The sequence below is a fragment of the Rattus norvegicus genome, chromosome 11 (assembly GCF_021556685.1).
Source record: "Rattus norvegicus strain SHRSP/BbbUtx chromosome 11, alternate assembly SHRSP_T2T, whole genome shotgun sequence".
NCBI lineage: Eukaryota > Metazoa > Chordata > Mammalia > Rodentia > Muridae > Rattus > Rattus norvegicus.
In genome coordinates this window covers 47890802-47914606 of record NC_141544.1, presented here as the reverse complement: position 1 = coordinate 47914606, position 23805 = coordinate 47890802, and the positions used below count along the sequence as shown (strand labels likewise).

Below are 23805 nucleotides of genomic sequence, written 5' to 3'. Positions count from 1 at the left end.
CATCTCTTCCGCTCCCCCCCCCCCCGCCCCTCCGCCTCGCAGCGACGCTGATCACTGTGTCGCCTTGGTTCTCCAGCGCGCGGCGCTGCGCCCGCTTTTATCCAGAGACGCGTCGCTTCATGCGCTGACAGCGCGGCTCAGCCCGTGGGGCTGGAACCGAGTAGCATTCGTTGAATCTGCGGCTTTCATGACGTTTCCCTACGAGATCTATCACTTTGCTCCTAAACGAGGATTTATTCCCCCTGCCACTCAAGGCTTTCCCCCAGTTTCCTCGCAGCAGGGCTCCCTCCTCCGTCCCTGCCCACACGCGCACTCCTCTGCCCCGCGGTGGCCCCAGCGCCCAGCCCTCCAGCCAGAGGGAGCCAGTCACCAGACGGCAGCACCTGGCTGGAGAGGTTGGGCGGGCCGAGGGTGGGGATCCGCGGGAACAGGCGAGCCGGAGCTGGAGCAGGAGCTGGACCAACCGCTAGCAGCAGAATGGAGTCTCCCGAAAGCCTGCCGGGGCTGATGTGAAATTGGACCATCTGCTTCCAGTTGGTCTGTTTCCTCCTCTTCTTGTATTTTCTTCCCTTGCCATCCACCGTGGAGTGAATTACTGAATCTTGCTCCGTTCCAAGAGAGGCGATGAGGATGAAGTGAACCTACCCTGTCCACCACAAGGTAAGCAGTGCGTTGAGTTGTTCAAGGCGAGGAGCTGGCATGGATCCCAGCCAGATGTTCCGTGTCCTAGGATCCCCGAGCGAGCCTTCAGGTCCTGGCTCCCAGGTCCCCAGCCCCACTGTGACTGTTTGCATTCCCTTCTCAGCGGAGACATGATGCTGAAGTCCACCAGAGGCAGGAAAAGCTGCCTTTGGTTACATAACCAAAAGGAAATGTGTCTCATAGGATTTTCATTAGCAGCTTAAAAACTCGCCTGGGTGGGTGGCAGGAGGAGGGGTCTGCCTGCCCTGGGCGCGAGAGAATGGGTCAGCTACTGTGGACCTCACTCCGCACCCCTAGTGAAGATCAAACACACAGATGATCCCGCAGGCAGGGGCGGCTGGCTGGCGGGGTAGGCAGGGAGAGTTGGGAAAGCCCATTGTCTTGGTGGAAAGCTGTTCAGTAGCCTTGTTCTGTTTGGGCATAAAGAGGAGAGGATGCGAAGGAGGAAAAGTGAGCGGAAGGGCGAAAGCTGTGAGACAGGGGAGGACTTCACATGGTCTTCATCAGTAAACCCGAGATGTGTCGCCGCTGATGGAAGACAGGGACTAAGATGTCCCTACAAGTAAAACTAACTGAAAGCAGGAAACACCAGGGTCACACCAAGTGTGGGCTAGGTGAGTCTACCGACTTAGCTTCTCTCCTGGGTATGGGTTCACTTGCATCAAGACATTAAGCTTGGGTTAGTTTTTTTAACTGAAATGGTATTCTTATTCCCCAAGCCCAGTGAAGCCCTGGGTGGATCCACAGGTATATATACAGGGTTCAATATGGAGAGAGTCTTGGGGTGGGGGAGAACAGATCTTCATAGAAAAGGTCACAGAAACAATCTGAGCTTAGTGGAAAGGGAACAGCAGAATTTTCCAAAGAATCCCTTCTCCACCTCCACTTTCCCCACAAAGCAGGGCAGGGGTGGGGGGAGGAAACCCTCCAGTGTCTGGGAGTTGGCAATCCATTATAGCTTCAGTGTGCTCCCAACTGCTTTCTCCAAAGTCCCGGGGTCCTGGTGAGCTCTCAGGTACTGAGAGCTATGCACTTCCATGCAAGCACTATGCCCTGGCTACCTTTCTTTTGATGAGAAAAGAAAAATGGAGAAGGACAATGTCCGAGAAAGTGGGCTTGCTACAGTCAGGGCTGAGCTAACTAAGCTTCGCCCATTTTGCCTGGAGAAGGAAGGAGCTGAGTCTCCATGGCGACCCAGGTGGGAGGGGACATAGCAGCTCCAGTGATAGGAAAAACCGTTGGACAAAACTTTCTTGGCTCCAGGCAAAGATATGCCCACCGTGTGCCCTATGGGTATCCTAGGGTATCGGCTGGGTCCAGCTCCCTAAGAGTGATCCACGAGAGGGCACTTAGATCCTGCTCAGGCTCTCCTCCAACATGGCAAAGTTTCTCTTGTCCATAGATGCCTTTCTGAGCAGGTTCCGGGTTCAGCACCAAGGCCAGAGCAAGGTGCCCCGGGTTCACCTCCCTGGTAGGATAGCTAGCTGCTCCTAGCATGCACTAGATTTTCTGGTCATGGGAAGGCAATCTCTTCCTATAAAATTCCCTGCCCGTGCTGAATACGGGTGTCAGATTATTCGTGGAATTATATGGCACATAGGAGGAGCTAGCAAATCAACCATTTCATGCATGATGGTGCTTCAGAGTAACTGCTCAAAGTAAATACCAAAACCACAAAAGACTGAAGCTGACCTGAGAACATAGAGAGGATCCCTCCTCAGTGAAAGGAAACACACACACACACACACACACACACACACACACACACACACACATACACACACACAATCAGATCCCAAAGAAATCAGTTGTATTTGAACCAAGTATCTGACTCACAGAAAATATCCATGGGTTCCTGCCTCCCCCACAACCTTCTGTAACTTTCTTTTAGACATAGAGTTTTGGGAAGGTGCCATGATAGCATTCTGACCAGTAAGAGACCAGCCAACAACTCCTGCCTAGGGGCCTAAGATCCAAGAGGGTAGAGAAACAGTCTGCCCTTCATCCATTCTTGGCTGGATCCTCAGCACCATGAGGGGCAGGAGTTAGGGAGGTAGAAGCCAGTAGTGAGCTCTATTAGCCAGCTTATGAGCGAGGTAACTGGTTTCCATGATTGCAGACACAGTAAGGTGTTCAGGAACCATTCCTATTGATATAAACAAAGGAGAACCTGTACAGGGAGAGAGTCTAAGCATTCAAGTTCATCTGGACATTGATTCAGGTGAGTACGGAGATCCACTCCATCTTACCTTACTAGACATTGGTCTCCTTAGCTTTTTTCCTTCAGAGACTGTGGCCCAACTGATTAGGGCTGATGAAAACTAACGCAGGCTACCGCACCAGTCAGGTAAAAGGCCCTAAGCAGTGGCATCCGGACGCAGTGGGTACAACTTAAAATTAGCACCAAATCACCAAGGTTTAGGGAGTAGAAGTGCCAGGAGCAGCTCTAAGGAAATCCTCTCTTGAGGAAACATCTCTGTGTTGATCTTAAGGTGGTACTGACTTGTCTGTCATTTATACATAAAGGCAAACACAACTTGGTATACAACTGGGCTTCCAACACCACGGACATGTTAATGTTTCCTAAAGAAAATGCATGCTGAGCCCTTGGAAGGCGGTTAAAGCAGTGTGCATGTATGCAGCTGTTAGATGCTTAACTCACCTCTAGCTGGTGAAGCTGGGGCTGTGTGTTTTGACCATGGGGAAAGGGGTAAGGGGTTACACTGGCTTTTGAATTTCAGATCCTGATGGCTGTTGACAAGTTTGTCCATGTTTTAATTTATACGGCTTGCTATCTGAAATAGAAGTGATGTGTAGAATATTTTGGGACTTAAACAAGCTGTACTCTGGCTTCGATCCATCTGCTATTACCAACAGAAGGAAAGTGGAGATTAGAGGCACAGAACAGCAGAGGCTGTTGGATAGAGAAAGTGGCCTGCCTATGCGTTTTAAAGTTCAAGTTCTCTCGCAAACTTTAAAAGAGAAGAAGGCTATACAGAAAGTGAGAATGGGAAACGGCTCTATCTTTAGCTCCAGTGAATTCCGTGTGATAATCAGTTGATTTCTTGCCCAATAGCCTTTATTCATAGTGATCCCATGCTCATAGATTCGGTACTAATTTTCTGAACTATGACTTGCTTACTTTCTGGTGGCTTATTACTGAATGAGGTGCCTGCGGTGGTCAACAGCGCACTCCAGATTAAGCAGTTTACCCGTTGCACATAGGATCAGTTAAGGAGTGACTTCCTAAGATCCGTCCCTGCATGTAGTTCCGATTCTCACTTTTGAAAAATTACACGGATGCCTTACTTTCGTGTCTCCGAAACAACAACAAGCAGCATGTTTGTGCCTACAGCCCAGGTCTTTACTGTGTCTGCAGGATTCATATAGATGGTTTCCTCTGAGCTGAGCAAATGCTTTTGTTCTCTCCTTCTTGCAAACCCTTTCTACTTTGCAGATTGTTTAAAAATGGGAAAACAGCTTTAGAATAAACATCAGGAAGGCTCATTAGCTTACGTGAATAAACCCTTGTTGAACCTTAGCTCCATCCCCCAGATGTTTACAAGTAAAAAGTGAGTCTGCCATCCAGGGTTCAGTGCTGATGGGAATCAGCATAAAGGGAAGCTCTCCCTAAAACAGAACAGAACAAAAACTCACCTTCCATCAAATAAAACGGAAGTAACGTGTGGGCTTGAAAGGAAAGCAGGCCAGAGAAAAGCGGAGGAAGAGGAGGGAAAGGAGCACGGAGAAAGGCAGGTTTTGTTTTTCTCCAAATCGATCATTCTTTCCAAATCACATTTGCAATAGTTTGCATGGGAACTTTACGCCTGATGGAGTCGGATGCTTGAATGTAATTAATTCAGATTTAGAACTTAATGAGATGTTACCTGTGATCTCCTCGCTTTGTAATAATTGTCGTGTACATGCCGAAAGAAAATAAATTCATCCTGGGCTTTTACCAAACTATGAGATTTGCTCTTAACAGGAAAGTGGAAATCGGTTGTTATGCTGAGAAGGTATCGAAATGTTTCCAAAGCTTAGAAGCTTCATGTTAGCTGTAGCCTCCACTCACGGTACCTGAAGTACTTGGGAGTCTAGCAAAGCGGCACGCAGCCATTCGGGGTAAAATGTATTTTGAATAGTGACAAATAGTTGCTTCTAGAAATAACTAGGATGCACTACAGAGAGGGTCCTGGAAATCACTGTCACCATGCTAATGGGATTCAAGCCTCATCCTTACGCTGCCTAAAATATGCACCTGCTTGATCCATTCAAAAGCATTAACTAAAGGCAACATTACCTGCCTTCGGTACCTTTAAAGGTGCCTTAATCTATAGCCTTCATCCAGCCATACCCCAAGCCAATCATATGCATTTGCTAATTGGTAAATGGTTACTTAAACCTTCGAAGAATCACTTTACTCAGTGATCAGTGTTCAGATAGCCATTGGAATTGGTACACAATTATAAATTCAGGAAGACTATCAACTTTTCTAATTGCAATTCAGAAAGTTAATGCTAAATTTTATCCAAATGGTGATTTGATTCCCCTCTGTGCAGGTGCGCCCAGACTGAGCTGAGGTCTTTAACCCTTTCCTCCTATGTTTGTATATCTTCACTACTCAGCTTTGATCCGGGACCATGGACTATGAACTGATGATGCTTTTACTGAATAAAATCTTAGCTAGGTCTCCTCCACCCTCCTCCCCAGGGTCCAATCCTTGGCCACAGAGTCCTCATTTACGGTGTCAGATCTTAACAAAAGAACTGGCGGGGACGTCTGTGAGTGAGACAGCTGCCGCGTGAGACAGCTGCGTGAGACAACCGGAGAGCAGTAAGGCACTGTGCAAGAAACCCATTTGCAGGATTAGGTTAGATCTTGGTTCTGTTCTCTTTAAACTTGCAGGCATCTTCTTTTTCCCTGTGCAACATGAGAACTGACTTACTTGTTTGTTTGTTTGTTTGTTTCCTTCATGTTCATCCATCGGGAATTCCTATATGTGTGTTCCAGATTGCTTGACAGGTAATTTGTTCCTTGGTTAAGAGCCCTGGCTGGCTCTGGAGTCTCATAAAAGTATTTAGATGGAGGTATAAGTGTATTAGCCCCTTCTCTCTGGATTCAGTGGAGTCAATGCAGCTGTAAAACAAAGGCTCATTACTCCCTTGAGCCTCCCTTGCTGGCTAGAAGAGGCTCTGCCCCTGTGTCTTCCTCATTCAGAGATCCAGGCTGAAGGTCCAGTTTGGTCTGGAACACTCTGTTCCCAGGCAAGGGAAAGAAGAGTGTCAGCTAAGCCACACCATTGCCAGTGGCTGATGGGATGGAAATGTGGCTCTCCTGCACAGTGAGAGGACACAAGCCATTCAGCAATGATGATACACACACTTCAGTTTCTTCAAGTGCAGGACGTCTGATGGTCGCACACACCTTTAATCCCAATACTCCGGAAGCAGAAGCAGGTAGATCTCTATGAGTTTGAGGCCAGCCTGGTTTGTTTAAAGAGGTTCAGGATGTCCTAGGCTGCATGTTCCGACCCGGTCTAAAATAAGATTTAAAGAAAAAACAAAACAAACAAACAAGCAACAACAAAATGACATAGCAAGTGGATAACCAGAGACAATGGAAGGGATAATCTGTTACACTAGTTGCAACAACTTCCTGCTTTAGCTTCCCAGTCTATTCGATGAAAATAATGAAACCAGGATCTCCCCAGAATGTCAGGGGGACCGGGCAACAGTGCACACACCAGGGATGTCAGGGGGACTTGCCTACAGTGCACACACCATGGATGTCAGGGGGACTGTCCAACAGTGCACACACCAGGGATGTCAGCAGAACAGGCCTACAGTGCACACACCAGGGATGTCAGGGGGACCGGCCTACAGTGCACACACCAGGGATGTCAGCAGAACAGGCCTACAGTGCACACACCAGGGATGTCAGCAGAACAGGCCTACAGTGCACACACCAGGGATGTCAGGGGGACCTGCCTACAGTGCATAGCTCTGAGCAGCACCCAGCTTGAAGGAAGCTGTAATGAGTAGCGGACACTGCTGTGTCTTCGTCCTCAGTGAAGCTGAGTGTTATGCTGTAGTCATGGCCCTCATCCAAAGGTTTTCAGGGCTTTCAGTTACTCTGGTCTGGAAACTAACTTTTCCCTGGGCCTTTTGGAACAGCACGCATCACACGGGTCTTGCTGGCGTGTGGTTCTACTCTATTCTTCTCACTGACGTATAAGGAAAATGTTATTGTTGGTGTGTGTGCAAACAACAGAGCATATACGGTATTTGATACTGTGACCTGAGGTCCTTACCAAGTGTCTTGGATTAGATCTCCCGTAGAGAAAGGGGGCCACTCTCATTGGATAACTGTGACAACGGAAAATCCCCAAGTGAAGCAATTTAACAAAATAGAAGGGTTTTCTCACTCCTGTAATCGGACTTTGCTGATGCTACCTGGGGACCAAGGTGGACAAACACTATTGCTTTAAAACACGAATTCGGTGTCCTTCTGAGTGTTAATACCAGCTAGCAAACAAGAGTGAGAAAAGGCCATTGTTGCTGCTTGTCTTTTAGAACCACACCTAACTGAAAGAAGACCTAAAAATCAGAGCTCAACTCTGCCCAGGACAAACTTCTACAGACTGCACATTGGAGACATCAGCATGTATATATATATATATATATATATATATATATATATATATATATATCATTATAAATGTGCGGCACCAAAAAGACATAGCTAATAGAGTCTGGAATAAGAAAAAGAGGGGCAGAGTAAATGCCATATCCCAACCATACCAAGGTCTGGGGCAGAGGTTGGAATTTGGTGTCGGCCGTAAACCATTCTTGGGTGATGTATTATTTAACATATATTAGCTAGGATCTCTTGACTTCTGGAGTGGGTGTAGCTGGTGCTTAGCAAAGAGATGCAAATCCATATGATTTGACTTGTGCTCGCTGAATTGCCGGGGTAGATGCACAGCAGAGCCCACTTCACAGGAGTGGCTTTCTAATCCTGACAATTACACCCACACTGTGTCTAAGCATGCTGGAGAATTAGATGCTGTCTCCCAACACTGGGTGCTCACTGTTGACTAGCAATTTGCGTTTTGTTTGGCATCACATAGCTGTCTATAGGTTAGACACTCACTGTGAGCTTGGGTTGAGCCTGCCTAACAATAGTCCGTGTTCTCCTGAAAACAAACCATTCCCTTTATAAGCAATGTTTCAGAGCCTCTGCCTGCCTCTGGGAAATCAGGTACCCTTGGGGACTGAGTTCTCCATCTGCCTAGAGACAAGGGGCGGGGTCAGTGCTGAGGCAAGGGGCGGGGTTAGTCCTGAGGCAAGGGGCGGGGTCAGTGCTGAGGGAGAACAAGGGAGGGAGAAGTTCCAGGACAGTGGAAAAAAGCTGAGAGGTGGAGCAGGAAGAATCAGGGTAGTGACTGCCATGTTTCTATCTCTCTTCCATCGTTTCTGCTCCCCAAATTCAGGTGTCAGAGTCACAGACAAGAGGTGGGGGGATGGCTCAGTGGTGTGAGGATCAGCGGGTAAATAGGACAGTTTACCTGTACTCATCGCATTCCAAAAGGAGAGAGAATAGTTCTCTGGAGCAAGATGGCTAATTAGACAAACTACTGAGCTCTGAGTTCAATTGTGAGACTTTAATACAGTGAATAAAATAAACAACAATCAATAAAAATTCAAGATTTCAACTTCTGGCACACACACACATGGGAGCATGCACACACACACACACATACACACTTGTGCACATGTGCACATGCATACATATTTGAACAATCATACACGCACATATACACATGCACTCACATGCATACTCATATATGCACACATGAGAGGGTAAAAACCCACAGTCCATCCATACAGGATCCAGCGTGAAACAGTGAAGGCCACGGCTACATGCCTTCCACAGACAACTTAACTGAGCTAAAGAACTCTTCTCGACCACTCTAAATATCTTACTGTGCCAAAATAAATAATGTCTTCTGGTAGACATGTGCTTTATTTATTTGTACATGTGTGTGTGAGAGTGAGATGGCAGTGGAGCTACATGTGAGGGTGACCTGTGCATGCCCTCGTAGGTTTCTATTGTGGTGATGAAACACCAACCAAAGCCATAGCAGAAGCCTAAGAGGGCCTTCACCTTGCCCCACCCCACCATGGAAGCAGAGACAGACAGACACAAGGACAAGAGCATGGAGGGGAATGACCTACTCAGAATAGCAGCCATGGCATCAGTCGCTGGGACAATGACTTCCTCAGCAAATCCCTTCTTCAGACACTACCTCCTTGGCTTCCCAGCACTGAGGATGAACTCTGCAGGACATGCTCCAAGAAGGCATGATGACAATGAGCCGTTATCCCTTCTCTCAAAGTGTGTGGTCTCTGTGGTAACAAGGAAGGGCACGCAATTCAGTTCGCTTTCTTTCTTTTCTTTTTCTTTTTTCTTTTTCTTTCTTTTTCTTTTCTTTTTTCTTTTTCTTTCTTTTTCTTTTCTTTTCTTTTTTTCTTTCTATTTTTAAAAGTTATGTGTGTGGGCATGTGAGCGCAGTTTCCCATGGAGGTCAGAAGAGGGCATCAGAGCCTCTGGAGCCTGAGTTACAGGCAGTTGTAAGCTGCTCGTGTGGCTTCTGAAAACTGAACCCAGAACTTCTGGACAAGCAGTGCAGGCTCTTAGCCTCTGAACCACCTCTCAGGCAGCCGGCAGCTCTTCCTTGAAGTTCTCAGGCATGAATAAAAGTCAAGAGTCACTGAAGAGTCAAACAAAGTCACACATACTCGGTGTCTTAAAACTTTTGTCATCTCTCCTGGAGTAGCCAGGCCCAGAGCAATGAAGGATCTAGACAGAGAAGACAAGAAGAGGAAGATAATGAACGGGCTCCTGCTAAATTATACACAACCGGAAGGAGGACTCCTTCATTGCAAAGTCTCTGCTTTGGAAGGTCCCTCCTCTTATCAGCACTCGTGGGGCAGGGGGATTGACCAGAAACCAGGGCTTCTCAGGCTTTCCTGAAACACCACAGATGTGTCTCTGTGGGCAGAAAGAAGTACCCACACGAGAAAAGTCACTTTCCTTCAGTAATTATGCCCCAACACACCAGAGAGTCACTAGAGAGCTGGCTTCCAATGCAAAGTCCTTATCTAACCCCAACACAGTGATCTGAAGCTCCAGTACTGGGCCAACCATCTGTACACCCCTCTGGGGATCTTGATGCGCACTGAAGTTTGAGCTATTCCCAAAGCCTTTCCTACAGTCTTCCAGAGTGAGGAAGTCTGAAGCAGGCACCCCCTCGCAGCCTCGTTCCACAGTGAACACTCACTGAAGACATTGCTCACTGAAGAGCCAGCAAAGTCAGGCTAAGGATGGAACAGAGACCTGCCTTCCACAGCTGTGGGCGGGGCTCCTCCTTCCACAGCTGTGGGCCAGTCTGCTCCTTCCACAGCTGTGGGCGGGGCTCCTCCTTCCACAGCTGTGGGCCAGTCTGCTCCTTCCACAGCTGTGGGCGGGGCTCCTCCTTCCACAGCTGTGGGCCAGTCTGCTCCTTCCACAGCTGTGGGCCAGTCTGCTCCTTCCACAGCTGTGGGCGGGGCTCCTCCTTCCACAGCTGTGGGCGGGGCTCCTCCTTCCACAGCTGTGGGCGGGGCTCCTGCGAGACCACTGCCTGGAAGAGTGGGAGGTTTCAGTCCAGCAGGTCTAACTGGCCTGATCCTTCCAGGTTGCAGATTATGAGGAAGCAAGACTCCCCTGCTTTCACTATGTTAACCATGAACCCACCCAGGTTTTCTTTACTCTTGGAAAATTAATCTTTAAATTAAAGGCAATATTGGCAAGTAAGAACCGTGTACCACATTAAGGAAAATGAATAGAGACCTTATCGGGGCAGATACTCCTACAGGGAAAAGGAGAGATTATAATCATATAACGTGTATTTTAACTTAAGGCATCTCCTAACATCTTCATATTTCCAGAACTCACCTTTCAAATAGCAACATTCTATACCATCCTAGCTCCAGGGATTAGTGAAGCAAGTCAGTCTGAATAAGTCAAATTAGGGCCTTGTAATAGATCACTTGTCCAGCACACACAAGAGCTCTGTGTGTGTGTGTGTGTGTGTGTGCGTATTATGTGTGTATATGTGTGTATGTATATGAGTGTATGTGTGTATGTCTGTGTGTAAATATGTACATATGTGTGTATGCATGTGTGTAAATGTGTATGTGTATGCATGTGTGTATGTATGTGTATAAATATGTACATATGTGTGTATGTATGTGTAAATATGTGTGCATGTGTATGCATATGTGTAAATATGTGTGTACGTATGTATGTAATATATGTATATATGTGTATGTGTGCATGTGTGTATTATGTGTGTATGTGTGTGTGAGTCTTAGTATGTACTATATATGTGTGTGTATATGTGTGTATGTATTTGTGTATGTATGTGTATGTATATGTATGTATATGTATATGTGTATATATGTGTATGTGTGCATGTGTGTATTATGTGTGTATGTGTGTGAGTCTTAGTATGTATTATATATGTGTGTATATGTGTGTATGTATTTGTGTATGTATGTGTATGTGTATGTATGTGTATATGTGTGTATGTATTTGTGTATGTATGTGTATGTGTATGTATATGTGTATATGTGTGTATGTATGTATTTATTTTTGTGTGTATGTGTGTATATGTGTGTATGTATCTGTATGTATGTGTATGTATATGTATGTATATGTATGTGTATGTATGCGTATATGTATGCGTGTGTATGTGTATGTATGTGTGTATGTATGTGTTTGTATATGTGTGTATGTGTGTCTCTGTGTGTATGTATGTGTAGGTGTGTATATATGTGTGTGTGTGTATGTGTGTGTTCATGTGTGGGGGAGGGATAGCGGCACATGAGCTATGATATATACAATCAGGGCCATTATCTATTACTCATGGAGAAGCCAGGGCCACATATTCCTATCATAAGTGAGTGTGGAGATATTTAAGAAGTGACTTCTTTAATCAGGAGCAGCCCAGATAATACACAAAGGATTTTTTATCTGGCAGCCGTGAGTGAGGCAGGCTTGAGAAGAGGCATTAGGTTTAGGAGACAGCTCAGAGATAGATGAAAAAGGAGAGATACCTAAGCATGCCCAGAGCAGTAAACTAGCGACAGAAAAATGGTTTGGGTTCCATGCTATCAGCAGTGCTGAAAGCAGGTGATCACTCATGAGCTCAGGGAGCCAGCTGATGATGGAGCCTGTCCAAGGAAAGCTCCCACACTGTGCCCTGTGAGCAAGAGGAACCACACATGGCCAGCGTCCAGGTGCAGAGTGCTGGTTCCAGGGATAAACAGCCCTGCTGGGAAGGAGGCTCCTGAGCTGCTGCACCATGGACTCAGAGCCACACGCACCAGCTAGCAGCACCGGCTAGCATATCTTTAGGGACAGGTCCTTTCTCATGCCCTGAGGGGAACATGCAAAGCTGGCTACAAAGGGAAATTAGTTAATCCTGATGACAGTGGGTTAAAGAATGGCAGAATGGTATTTGTTACTCTTTGTTGTTGGGATAAAACACCATGGGCAGAAGTAACTTATAGGAGAAAGATTTCGTTTGTACTTCAGGTTTCAGGGGGAGACTCTGTAATGGTGTGGGGGGCATGGCAGCCGGGGACCAGACAAGGAACTGAAAGTAATAAAAGGTTATAAACTACCAAAGTCCCAAGGAATCGCTTCCTCCAGCAAGGCTCCGCCTCCCAAAGGTTCTACAACCTTCCCAAACAATGCCAAACTGGGAACCAAGTGTTCAAACACCCAAGACAGAGGAAGGTGGACATTTCTCATTTAAATGACCCACAGAGGCTGGGTTCAGGGATTACAACACTGTGCAAGGGGTGAAAATCGAGGAAAGGTATCCCAAGTCACTGTCCTCTCGGAGAAATTAACAGGATAAATTAGTTGTTTAGATCACTCAATCTGAGATGGGGGGGGTAGGGGTGGGGGCAGACGGCGATGATGTAACTGTATCTGTTAAGTCTCTTTTGCCCAAGGTGTTAGGAGTTTAACAGAACTACTAAAGAGTAGTCAAAATTATGTTCTTTAGAAGGTGAAAGCAGACTCTTTTCCAGGTAGGCAAATTGTAGACACTTCTGTAAGGTCAGCAAAGACTTCTGTGACATCAAAATGTTTGGGTACTATAGATGGAGTCTGGGGCAGGGGCATGCGTGGGAAGGAGTGTGAGTTACATGGTGTAGCTTACATCAGTGTAAACGCTTGTTCCAACAAGGGTTGGGAATAACCTGGTGTGTCAAGGGGAACAGCTGGATGATGTTTCCTTCTCTGAGGCATGCAGAAGCTGGAACAGTCCAGGTTGTCGGTTTCCGGTAGGGCTGCGTTGGTCCTGTCCTTCGAGTTTGATTTAGCTAGAATAGTTGGTAAGATGCTTGCCACACAAGGGCGAGGACTGAATGATCCCAGTATGTAATAAAAGCCAGGTGTGAAAATGAATGCTCAAAATCCCAGCACTGGGGAGATGATACAAGAAAATCCCAGCATCTCACTGGCCAGCCCGCCCAATCTAATCGATAAATCTCAGATCCAGTGAGAGACATGTGAGGTTGACCTTTGGCCTCAACGTGTGAGTGCGTGCGCACATGTGTGTGTGTGTGTGTGTGTGTGTGTGTGTATACTGTATATATAGTGTGCATAATATATATATATGCACCCAGGCATCCGTATATAGACAGATGGAGACACACAATGTTTCAAAATCTAAGACTATGCTCTTGCCTATAATCATACTCCCTTCAAGAGACCTGAGAAACCGGAGGCTACAGTGTTTCATGTCCCACAGAAAGAGCTTTGACAGATCCAGGGCTCTGCTGGCTAAGTGGTCTAATCTCTTTGTGTATCACATTTTCCAGCTACAAAATAGGGACAGAGGAGGAAAACTCACGCCAAAGTTCTTTTTCTTGCCCTCCATCGCTAAGAGGATGTGAAATGTTACAGTACTTTTAACACATTAAATTACTTTTTTCGGTCGGTGCCGGGTTACTTTGCGAAGCTATATGTTACTTACAGAGACACTAACGGGATGTTCGGGGGAAACTATGAGGCTTTGGGATAGTTGTGTGACCACAGCACATCAGACATCTTGCACGACGAACAAAGACCTCGAATCTAGAAAGCGTCTTTCCCTAAAAATTGAATTTGACAACCGGGTTAGAATTCAACTTAATCCTGGGCTGGGGAGATGACCCAAGGAATTTACATGGGTCAGACCTGTTCACCAGGTAAAAGCAACACTAAGGTCAGCATAGTGGTGATTTCCAATGAGACTCATGCTGTGCGTGCTTGGGTTTGTGAGGCGGGAGGAGCGCCCCACACTTGCACCTTCAACCAAGGGGTTCTTTTCAGATCCACCCTGGAAAGCTCTACCCACAGAAATGGTAACGGAGTGAATTTATGCATGGTCACTAACCCACTTTCTCTGAACTTGCACTGGAAGAAGCTTCCTCCCAGTCTTGACTCTTTCAATGTTTGAACCATCCTGGAGAACAAGGACACTCCCCACAAGGCTTATGGTATCTATGCTCACGCAGCATAGCTAGCAAAGGCAGACTCTTGCCCACTGCTCTTTCCCTAGGCCTTCATCATCTTCGTGCTCTGCTTCATTGTGTTGCTGTGACAAACACCATGACCAAAGCAATTTAGGGGAAGAGCAGGTGTCTGTGGCTCACCCTTCCGGGTCACATTCTGCCAGATGGAATTCGGGGCAAGAATGCAAGTAGGCACCGAGTGGGAAGACTGTGTAAATATATCACACAGCATGACCTCTGACCCAGGAACTAGCTCACAGCCAAAGAAGTACAGTAGCAACCATAGGAGGTGCTGCTTGCTGGTGCACAGGCTCACACATAGCCAGCTTTCTGAAGTGAGAGCTTGCACAGGCAGCTCTTGCTGTGTAACAGACCAAGCATCCTCCAGCATTGCCCACCTATTCTCTCTTGGCCTCTGAAGACCAGGACTACAAACTTAGTAGGGTTGGGTCCTCCTGAAAACACATATTGTACTTGAACTCAGATTCTTTAGAATGCATCACAGAGACCCCCATTCTCTTGTTTATTGTCTAGGAACAAGTTCCATTCCTTAGCTCTCCTTAGGTGCCTCTTAATCTTGCCGTGTGTGCCCTTCCACGGGTCCTTACAAACTGAACCTCACTCAAGCTTTGCTTGTCTCTTGCATGGAGGACACCAGGCTTTTTTAAACACTAAATTGAGTAGCTTCACTCCACTCGGGGCCATGATCTTTCCTTAAAGTCAGCCAATTCAGATTCTCAGTGACAATATCATCAGAGTTGTCTAGTTTCGTATCTGAGTAGCCCAGAGAAGGTGTGTGTGTCCAGCAGGCAGCACAAATCTTGGTGATCACTTTCTGATTCCTCTTACCATAAGAGTGTCTTCAAAAGGCTTTAGGGGGTACAAAGCAAAAATAGGTGAGACCCTTCCCTCTTCTCGATCTGAATGAAGGGCTCCTAAGCCATAATATGTTGAAGACCCTTTTCTGGGGAACAACTCGCAACTCCACGGTGCAGACCTTTGTCCAGATGCAAACAAGCTGACTCGGGCTTAAGAGGGCGAGGGGAAGAGACCCTCACACACAGATCGCCCATGCTGAGGAAGCTTGGCATACAACAGAGGGCCAGCAGAAAGGAGGTGAAAAGGAAGGTGATGTCTCTGAGGACAGGAGAATCTGGATGGACATGAAGGGAAAAAAATAGGAGAGGACAAGAGAATGCAGCCAAAGCCTGAGGTGCAGGGCACAGGTTGCCACTACTAAGTTATGAGTTTTGCTACTGCATTCTCACTGTAGACACAAGGCACACCTATCAGTGACCAGTGAGCAATGTGGCCCAGTGTTGTGGCTTCAACGTTTGGTCCCTAGCTAGTGGCATTCTCTTGTTGGTTTGTGGAAACTTCTGAATGGCAGGGAGGGGCACAGGCAGGGCTTGAGGACTACAAGCTGGATCGGGCCAAACAGGGTGCACTAAAGTGAAAACCACCACACAGACCCAGCCACCTCAGCTGCTGTGGTTCCTTGACACGATGGACTGTATTCTCTGAACTATATGCCAGAGTAAATCCTGCCTCCTCAAAGATGCTTTTGTCAGTTATTCTGTCACAGAAACAGGAACCAGTAGCTTGAACTCGATGCTCCTGAAGACTTGGGCTCCCAGGTTCAGCCCAATGCCTGGTCCCACTCCAAGCCTGAGCCCTGAGAGTGAGACCAGGAAGACGTTCTGACAGCACAGGGTGAGTGGGAGCAGACACGGTGTGGAAGTCTGCGCTCTGGCAGAGTTGAGGGGGTCTACTTTGGATGTATAGAAAGCCACAAGATTCTCTGAGTGCAGGGCAACTTGGAGCAGAAGCAGGCAATAAAATCTCTTCACACGGCTGTAGTGGTACACCACAAGTTGAGGTGAAATCAAAGTCAACACAACAGCAGAGCAAGTGCTGAGGAAGGGCATAAGCAGCTGAGGAGAGGAGGGTGGCAAGGAGCTGAGGTTGGGGCTCAGTTGCTGGTAGCCTCAATCTGCCTGTAGCCTGGAAGGTAGCAGCAGGGTGGTGCCTGCACCTCTGCTCACGGCATCAGACGGTCTTGCGGCTGCCACAGAAACATCCTTAAGTAAGATAGGTGCAGGGAGCCTTGACCTCTGAGTATATATGCACATACCAGGACCTCGTGACCATAAAATAGTTGTTCCAGGTTCCTTGGTGCAGGGAGGCAGTTTTCAGAGTCTGAAGATCCTTAGAGAGCAAGACTGTTTTCATTGTTTTCAATCTTCAGTGAAATTTCTTCTAGGGCTTTCTGGGCATGTCTCTGAGGTGAGCCTTCCACACCTGCACCCCACCTACAAGAAGCTGGAGCTTGTCACTTGGAGCTGGGCTATTCTAGGGATACTGCTTCCTGGAAGAAACCAGAGGGAGAGATTGGATCCACCTAGTGTCACCAAGGGACAGTAAATCCACTCTCTGCTACCAAAGGGTTTCAGACACTGTTATGTCTGTGTGCTAAAGAGTCCATTGCCTTCTGTGCACAGGACTCAGTCAGCTCAACATTTCTAGAGTATTCCCCTCCCCTGACATCCCTATTATCCAGAAACTGATACTAGACTGTCCTGTGTATCCCAAGTACTGGGAAGCTCATCTGTCCACCCCCAAAGCACCATTCTGGCCACATCATTGGAAACTGGAGAGAAAAGCCTTTCTGTACACACAGATATGGCCACCCCATACAATGAACCCAGACAACATCTTAGAGGAGCAAACCTGGGGATGTCTCCCTGAATTCTTACACCTTCATGCACCTGATGGGAAGATGTCCACCCTCTCAGATGCTTCCAAGCCCTCCAGAGAAGCTTTGTTCTTTGTGAGAAATTCAGTCATAAGATTCAGGAGTGCCCTGCACAAACAGTCTCCCTGTTTGTCATAGGCCTGCTTTCCTCTCCAGGGGCAGGCCAGATTCAGCTGCCCATGACTTGCGACCCCCCCACACACACACACACACAGCCTGGGCATATCCCTCCTCTCAAAGTTCAGACTCTGAAGCCTTTACCTCCATTGCTGCAGGGCTTTGGGAGATGACTGGAGTCAGACAAGGACCATGAGGGCAGGTCCTCATGGTGGAATTTGCAACCATATAAGAAAAGAGTTTTCTCATGCATGCACCAAGGATATGTGAAGACACAGGGAGAAGGTGACTTCTTTCTCCTTGGACTCCCCAGCCTCTGGGACCATGAGAAACCGTTTCCTCTTTGGTCCTCATGCAGAGTCCACGGTTTGTGCAGCTCAAACACACAGAGCCTCACGCCAAGAACGCCATCCTCTGCCGCCTTTCTCTGCATCAGGAACACATTTCCCACTCCTGCCTGTCCAGCTCTGGGCTGGCTCCAGATCACCACATCTCCCTCATGTTCCTCATGCAGAAACTACGCCTCTTCCAGAGACTCCATTTCCTACCCAGCCTTCCCTCCAACCCACAGCTCCTGAGGACAGAAACAGCATCTCATCAAAAGTAGATAACATTGCCAGCTTTGGCTCCTGCCTCAGAGAAGGGGCTTGGTACACATCTACTGAGCCCCCAAAGGAAACTGGCAATGGTGGCCTCACCTCCATCCCCCATGCCCAGCCTGAACACTGCCATCTTTTTGAAATAAGAAGTGGGGTACCAGCAGACCAAAGGGTTGTTCTGCTTCTACTTCGGACTTTTCAAAGAACACCAGACATCTTCAGATCCAAGTTCAGGAGAGTTCTGCTGCTTTTAAACACTCCCTTACCCAATCCAGTTCTCTTCGAATGCTACCACAAGCCGAAACACACACACATACAGAAAAAGAGAGATACACAAGCAAAAACTGAACACATCATACACAGAGGAGAAAAACAGAAAAAAGACACACATGCATGGACATGCGCTCATGCACACACACACATACACTAGCATACATACATTCACATAATCACACACACTTCGTTGTGAGGCAGGCATTGAGGTTTTCCCAATATCTGGACATCTGCTTCAAGCTCCACCATGTCTATTTATATCGCTAGCACATCAGACCACCACAGGCTTTCTCATGGGGAAGGAAAATGTTATGTAGGGCAATAGGCCTCCCCTTGTGTCTGGCACTGACCTCAGGTGAACCCAAGCAGGATGCAGCCCGGCTTCAGCTCACACGTGGCTGAGTCCACGACAGACCACATTTGTCACAGCTGACTCCCTGGCAAGGCGCCCACTCAGCTGAGGCCTCAGTACCAGGAAGCCATTAGGAAGAGTGCGGAACCACACAGATGATTCCCAGGAAGACACTGGGTGCGTGGATGCTTTCTGAAGTTTGACAGCACAACCCAACTTTGTTCCGAAGACATCACACTTCCTTTCCAGGTCCTCAGATCCAGCAGTGACTGGCATCCTGATTCATGCTCCACAGAGCTGCCTCAAACCTGTCACGCCCAATAGATGAGAAGCAAGCTGAGGGCATAGCCGGCACCTTGTCCCTGTGTACTTCCAGCCTTCTGTACACACTCCACTCATTTCCTTGGCTGCACGTAACCCAATCGGGTACTTTATTGACTTATACGGCACACCCTTTTGTCTTTCTCTGTTGTTCCAAATTATAATGAAGGGGCATGTGCAAGCCTAAGAAATGATCAGTATACAGCTCCTGTCTTCAGGAGGCACAGGCAAGCTATATACACTGAGGTGGGTGGGCCTGCCGGGTGGAATGAGAACTGAGTGCATGGGGACATCACAGAAGACCACTTCTTCATCACCAGAGCATAGAGCTGACCCTCCCAGCAGCCATTTCTGCCTTCTTTCCCATCCTCTCTTTCCATGCCCCCTTCCCTCCCTCGGCAATTCAGCGATGGACAGTTTATTAGAACCCTGGGTGTTGAGACAGAACCTCAGGTGAGCAAATACAAACACAGAAGAAGCAACCAGGTTTCCTGGTGTCTACCGCCAGGCATGCCGCTGAGGATGACTGTCACCTGAGTCCTCCCTGACTTCTTCCCACAACGCTGCACTGGCTTAGGGTCAGGGGTCAAGTGACCAGCCACAGCAGTGTCTACAAATCCATCACTGCCTTCAATTCATCTAACTTCTTGCCTGGCTCAAAGCACTGCTAAATAAATCATTGCAAGCCCTAGCAGCTATTTGCTTCGAATTCCAAATCACAGTTTAAGGGAAAGGGGTTGAAAATGAGCATATCTATGAGCAATGCTTATTAGTTCAGCTCCTCTCTGGAGAAGGTAATTCTTTTTTGTGTATATATGAAAAAATAAAGCCATAAACGAAGCAATAATCACTCGGGGTTATGCCATTATGACTCTGCACCCAGGAATCAATTCAATTGTCCTCAAAGGCTAGTTATTTTGAAGGTGGCATTTTGACGTGTGTGTGTCCCCGGGGCCTCCATTGCTCAGTGCCAGACGCTGGTTTTACTGTGCCCGCTGACAGCGCATTGAACAGGTTTCCGCAAAAGAGCCTCAGCCCCCGAGGAAACCCTTCAGCCATGGCTTCTCCAAGGTGTGTTTTCAGATTCAGTCCCCGTAGCTCTCCTTGAAGACACTCGAGGTCCGTGGATTTTGCCTTCTTCGTTTTCTTCTCCCAGCCAACAAATTAAGTCTATGAACTCCTGGCGTGCATGCAGGGAAGAGGCAGACAGCATATGTCCACTTTGGTTTGCAATGGAAACCTAGCATTCTATTAAGCTCACAGAGACAAGCGCCTGAGACTCACAGTCCCAGGAAGTGTGGGCCCCCAGGAAGAGCAGGAAGGCACAGGTCTCATAGGATACTGACTGCCAAGTAGACCGGAAGTGGGCGGAACCCCAAAGAATCTTCTGAGACAAAGAGCTAGCTCGGTCTATATGATTCTATCTCAGTAGCCTGCAGCCTAGCCGGTATTTGATACCCCTCATCCATTCACACTGTGTTGGTGAGCAGAAAAAAAAAATACCTTGGCTCTTTCCCCTGTTTTTGGGAAGCAAACTGCTCCTCAGGATTTTATATGGAACTCTCTGTATTTCTCGGCCGAAGCAGCCTGGGTATCAAAGGCCCTGGCGCCTCTCACGGCAAATGATTGGGTAATCGTGACAGGCGTTTTCTCAAGCAGGCAGCTCCTCGTGAATCACTGATGGGCATATTTGGAAGTAGAGACTGCAGATTTGAGGGGTGATGGGGGCGGAAGGTCACTCTGGCTGGGAGTAGACTTATCAGAAGAGAGATCTGATGGAAACACGGACCAGCGGGTGAAGGCTCCTGCCTTAGCATTGTGTCATTATAATCAGGTCATTTCTCAAAGCAAGCTTCGTTGTAGTTACTCGGTGTGTATATCTACAGTTCATGTGCAAAGCACAAGACTTACAAACACAGCCCATGGACCAGCCAGGTGCCAACGCCTTAATAAAACCACTGGACATCAACTCCAGGGCCAAGCACTTTGAAACAGGACGAAGGAGGGTGGAAATGTTAGGTTTCTCTGACTGGGGCCTGCCTGTAGCTAGAAGGCAGTGAGTCACTGGCGTGCACACAAGGGAGAGATAAGCCATGTGCACTCGTGTTCTACAGAAGCTAAAATGGCTGCCCCCAGCTTACCCCGATGCTTCTGCTCCAACAATACGGAAACTGGTGGCTGACGTTACCTTGATCTGTGATGGCTTGAACGTGAACTGTATCCCATGGGTTCCTGTGCTTTAACACTTGGCAGTCCTGTTTGGGGAGGTTGTACAATCCCTGAAAAGGTGGTTCTAGTCCGTAGAAGGAGGCCCCCACGAGTAACCCTTGAATGCTTGCCCCAGCTCGGCTTCTGGTCCGATTCTCTCTGCATTCTGTATACCAAGGTGTGAACAAGCCACGTGCTGTGAGCTCGCCATTGCAGACCAAGCTATGTCAGCCACAAACATGTCTCCCTTGGCACAAAGTTATGAGCCCAAGTAAACATCTCTTTGCACAGTTGCTTCTGTCGGGATTTTGTCATGGCCAGGAGAAACACCTGTGTTTGTTCATACCTGTCAACCCACCCTTTCCAGCAACTAGTCAATCTACCAACTTACCTACCAGTCAATGAACACCCACTATCTATGCATAAACCTGTCTACCTATCTATAATGTATACTTCGTTTATAATAGATGTTTAGATAAAACCAGGATGTCTACACAGTAATACCACAGGGTTATTATAATGTGCCTCTTTGTGCTTTATTTTCTCCATCTCCTAGGATAAAGGGTGTTTTCTTATACTCTCATACCAAAGTGAATATTCGTTAACATAGATACAGTGGTATATACCAATAATCCTAGTACAAGGAGACTAGGGCAAGAGAATCAGAAGATTGAAGCCAGTCTGAGCTATTTAATGAGTTCCTGGTCTACAAAAAGAGACATTGCTTCCAAAAATTTATATAATTGTAAGTTTGACAATGCTACTTGCAAAAGGAATGAGTAGTTGGCAAGAACACTGAAATCCAGGCCACTGGGGATGGTTCCTTGGGGGTGGTGATGTCTGAGCTGTGTTAGTTAGGGGATTTGGACACAGGATTTCATCTTGAAACCTTGGCTTGCTCGTGTATATAGGGTGTATATCTCAAAGCATCTGGTACGGTTATCTTGAGCCCCTTTATGTGACCCATGTACTGGCCCTGGTCAGTACCAGCCTGTGGCCAGTACACTTGCCCAGGACCTGCTTTAACTCATGATCCCACACCTACTTCTTGAGATTCTTAACAATGCTTCAACAAGTATCCCTGTGTTTTTGTTTTGCACTGAGCCCTATGTGTGTAATTACACAGCCAAATCTGAGCCTGGTGCCGTCCGCCGTCCTATGGACTTTGCATTATCTCAAAGCTCAGTACTCAGTCCAGCTTACTAATCACCTTGTAACAGATGAGCCTCCAACAACACTCCAGGAACTCTGGATGATTTAGTTATCAAAAAATAATAATAACTATGGACCGAGAGGCCCCTGCAAGCAATACATGGGAGAGGCTGATGCTGGAGTTTGAGGAGAGGGGTCAGACAGTGATGCTATCGGCTTGTCTGTCTCCTATATATATTCCCTCTGGAGAGAACTCTTTGTTTTATTTATTTTTAACATATCTATCTCTCTCTCTCTCTCTCTCTCTCTCTCTCTCTTTGTCTCCCTCTGTCTTTCTCTGCCTCTGTCTCTCTGTCTCTGTCTCTCTGTCTCTGACTCTGTGTGTGTGTGTGTGTGTGTGTGTGTGTGTGTGTATGTGTGTGTGTGTGTGTGTGTGTATGGAGATCAGAGGACCTCTGGTGTGTTTTCAAACCTGACCTCTTGCTGCTCTCCATTGTGTACACAAGGCTCATTGGCCCACAGGGATTCTCCTGACTTTGTCTCCCACCTCACTGTAGAATCCCCAAGATTACAGATAAACATTGCGTCTGGCTTTATGTGGGTTCTGGGGATCCAGACTCAGATCATCTTAGCTTGCAGGGCAAATTCTTTACCCAGTAGGTTGTCTCTCTGGTTTCTAACGTGAGTTATTAAAGAAAGTGTTTGAACACGCGGTCATAGCTGACATCAAGCTCTGGGCTAATAAGTGTGCTGCTTGTAACACTTACTTCTCGTGGGTGGCTGACCCACGGAGCAGGCTGGTTGAAAAGATCCTGTGAGAATGTGGCCCAGTAGGCACGCCTGTCTTCCAGGCTTTATCCAGACATCCCCAGAGACAGACTTTTAGAAAAGTCATTAACACAATCTAGCCTTGATTTACCCAACTATATTTAAGATTCCTGGTGACTGTTCCCTGGAGTGTGTGAGGGAACTTGCCACAAGCTGAGCCAGGGATAAGTAAATGGCCATCACAGTCATTAGTTAATACAATAGCTCTCTGTGATTTTTTCTTCTTTTTTTTCGGAGCTGGGGACAGAACCCGGAGCCTTGCACTTGCTAGGCAAGCACTCTACCACTGAGCTAAATCCACAACCCCACTCTCTGTGATTTAAAATGACTGCTGTCTGCACAGTTGTATCTTCCCTTCTTCTGGATGCTCTGCCAGGCAGGCAGACGTGAGGCATCTCTTGCCTGTGAGCCATGATTTCCAGCCCCTAAGGCAAGGATACTGTGGATGAACTCAGAATGCGGTGCCTGGAGTCATTCCTGTGTTCCAAGGTCTCTCCCTGAGCCTGGTAGAAACAACTAGACTTTTCCAGGGGCTCACAGAGATGGTTTGCAAGAGACAACCTCATATGAACTAAGTGCACTGAACACCAGGATACAAGGTACAGAGCCAACCTGGAAAACATCTCCTTGGGGGGAAACCAATAGAGGAAACAAAACTGATCAGAAGCCTGACCTGGGAGCCTGGAACCTGAGGTGCAGCTGCCCACTTGGTAGCTATAATCAATACCATATCCACACTATAGGTTGCAAGTCCTGAGGAGTCCCAAACCTTCCAACTGGTAGCCAGTACGCCCCATTACCTAACCATGAAGGAAAGCTGCAGGTCCAGGTCCAGACCTTAGGTGGCCAATCCCCTGAGTTTCCTCATGTGTTCCAGGTTTT

At 47.4% G+C, this 23805-nt stretch overlaps 1 protein-coding gene across 2 annotated transcripts in view; it reads left to right on the top strand.

Moving 5' to 3' along the window:
• The first annotated feature begins 467 nt into the window (after window positions 1-467).
• Kcnj6 (potassium inwardly-rectifying channel, subfamily J, member 6) overlaps window positions 468-23805 on the top strand; it is a 247939-nt gene continuing 224601 nt past the window's right edge. For both annotated transcript variants that reach the window (NM_001393803.2, NM_013192.4), the window contains 1 exon segment: window positions 468-660. The gene's annotated coding sequence lies outside the window, so the exon portion shown is untranslated.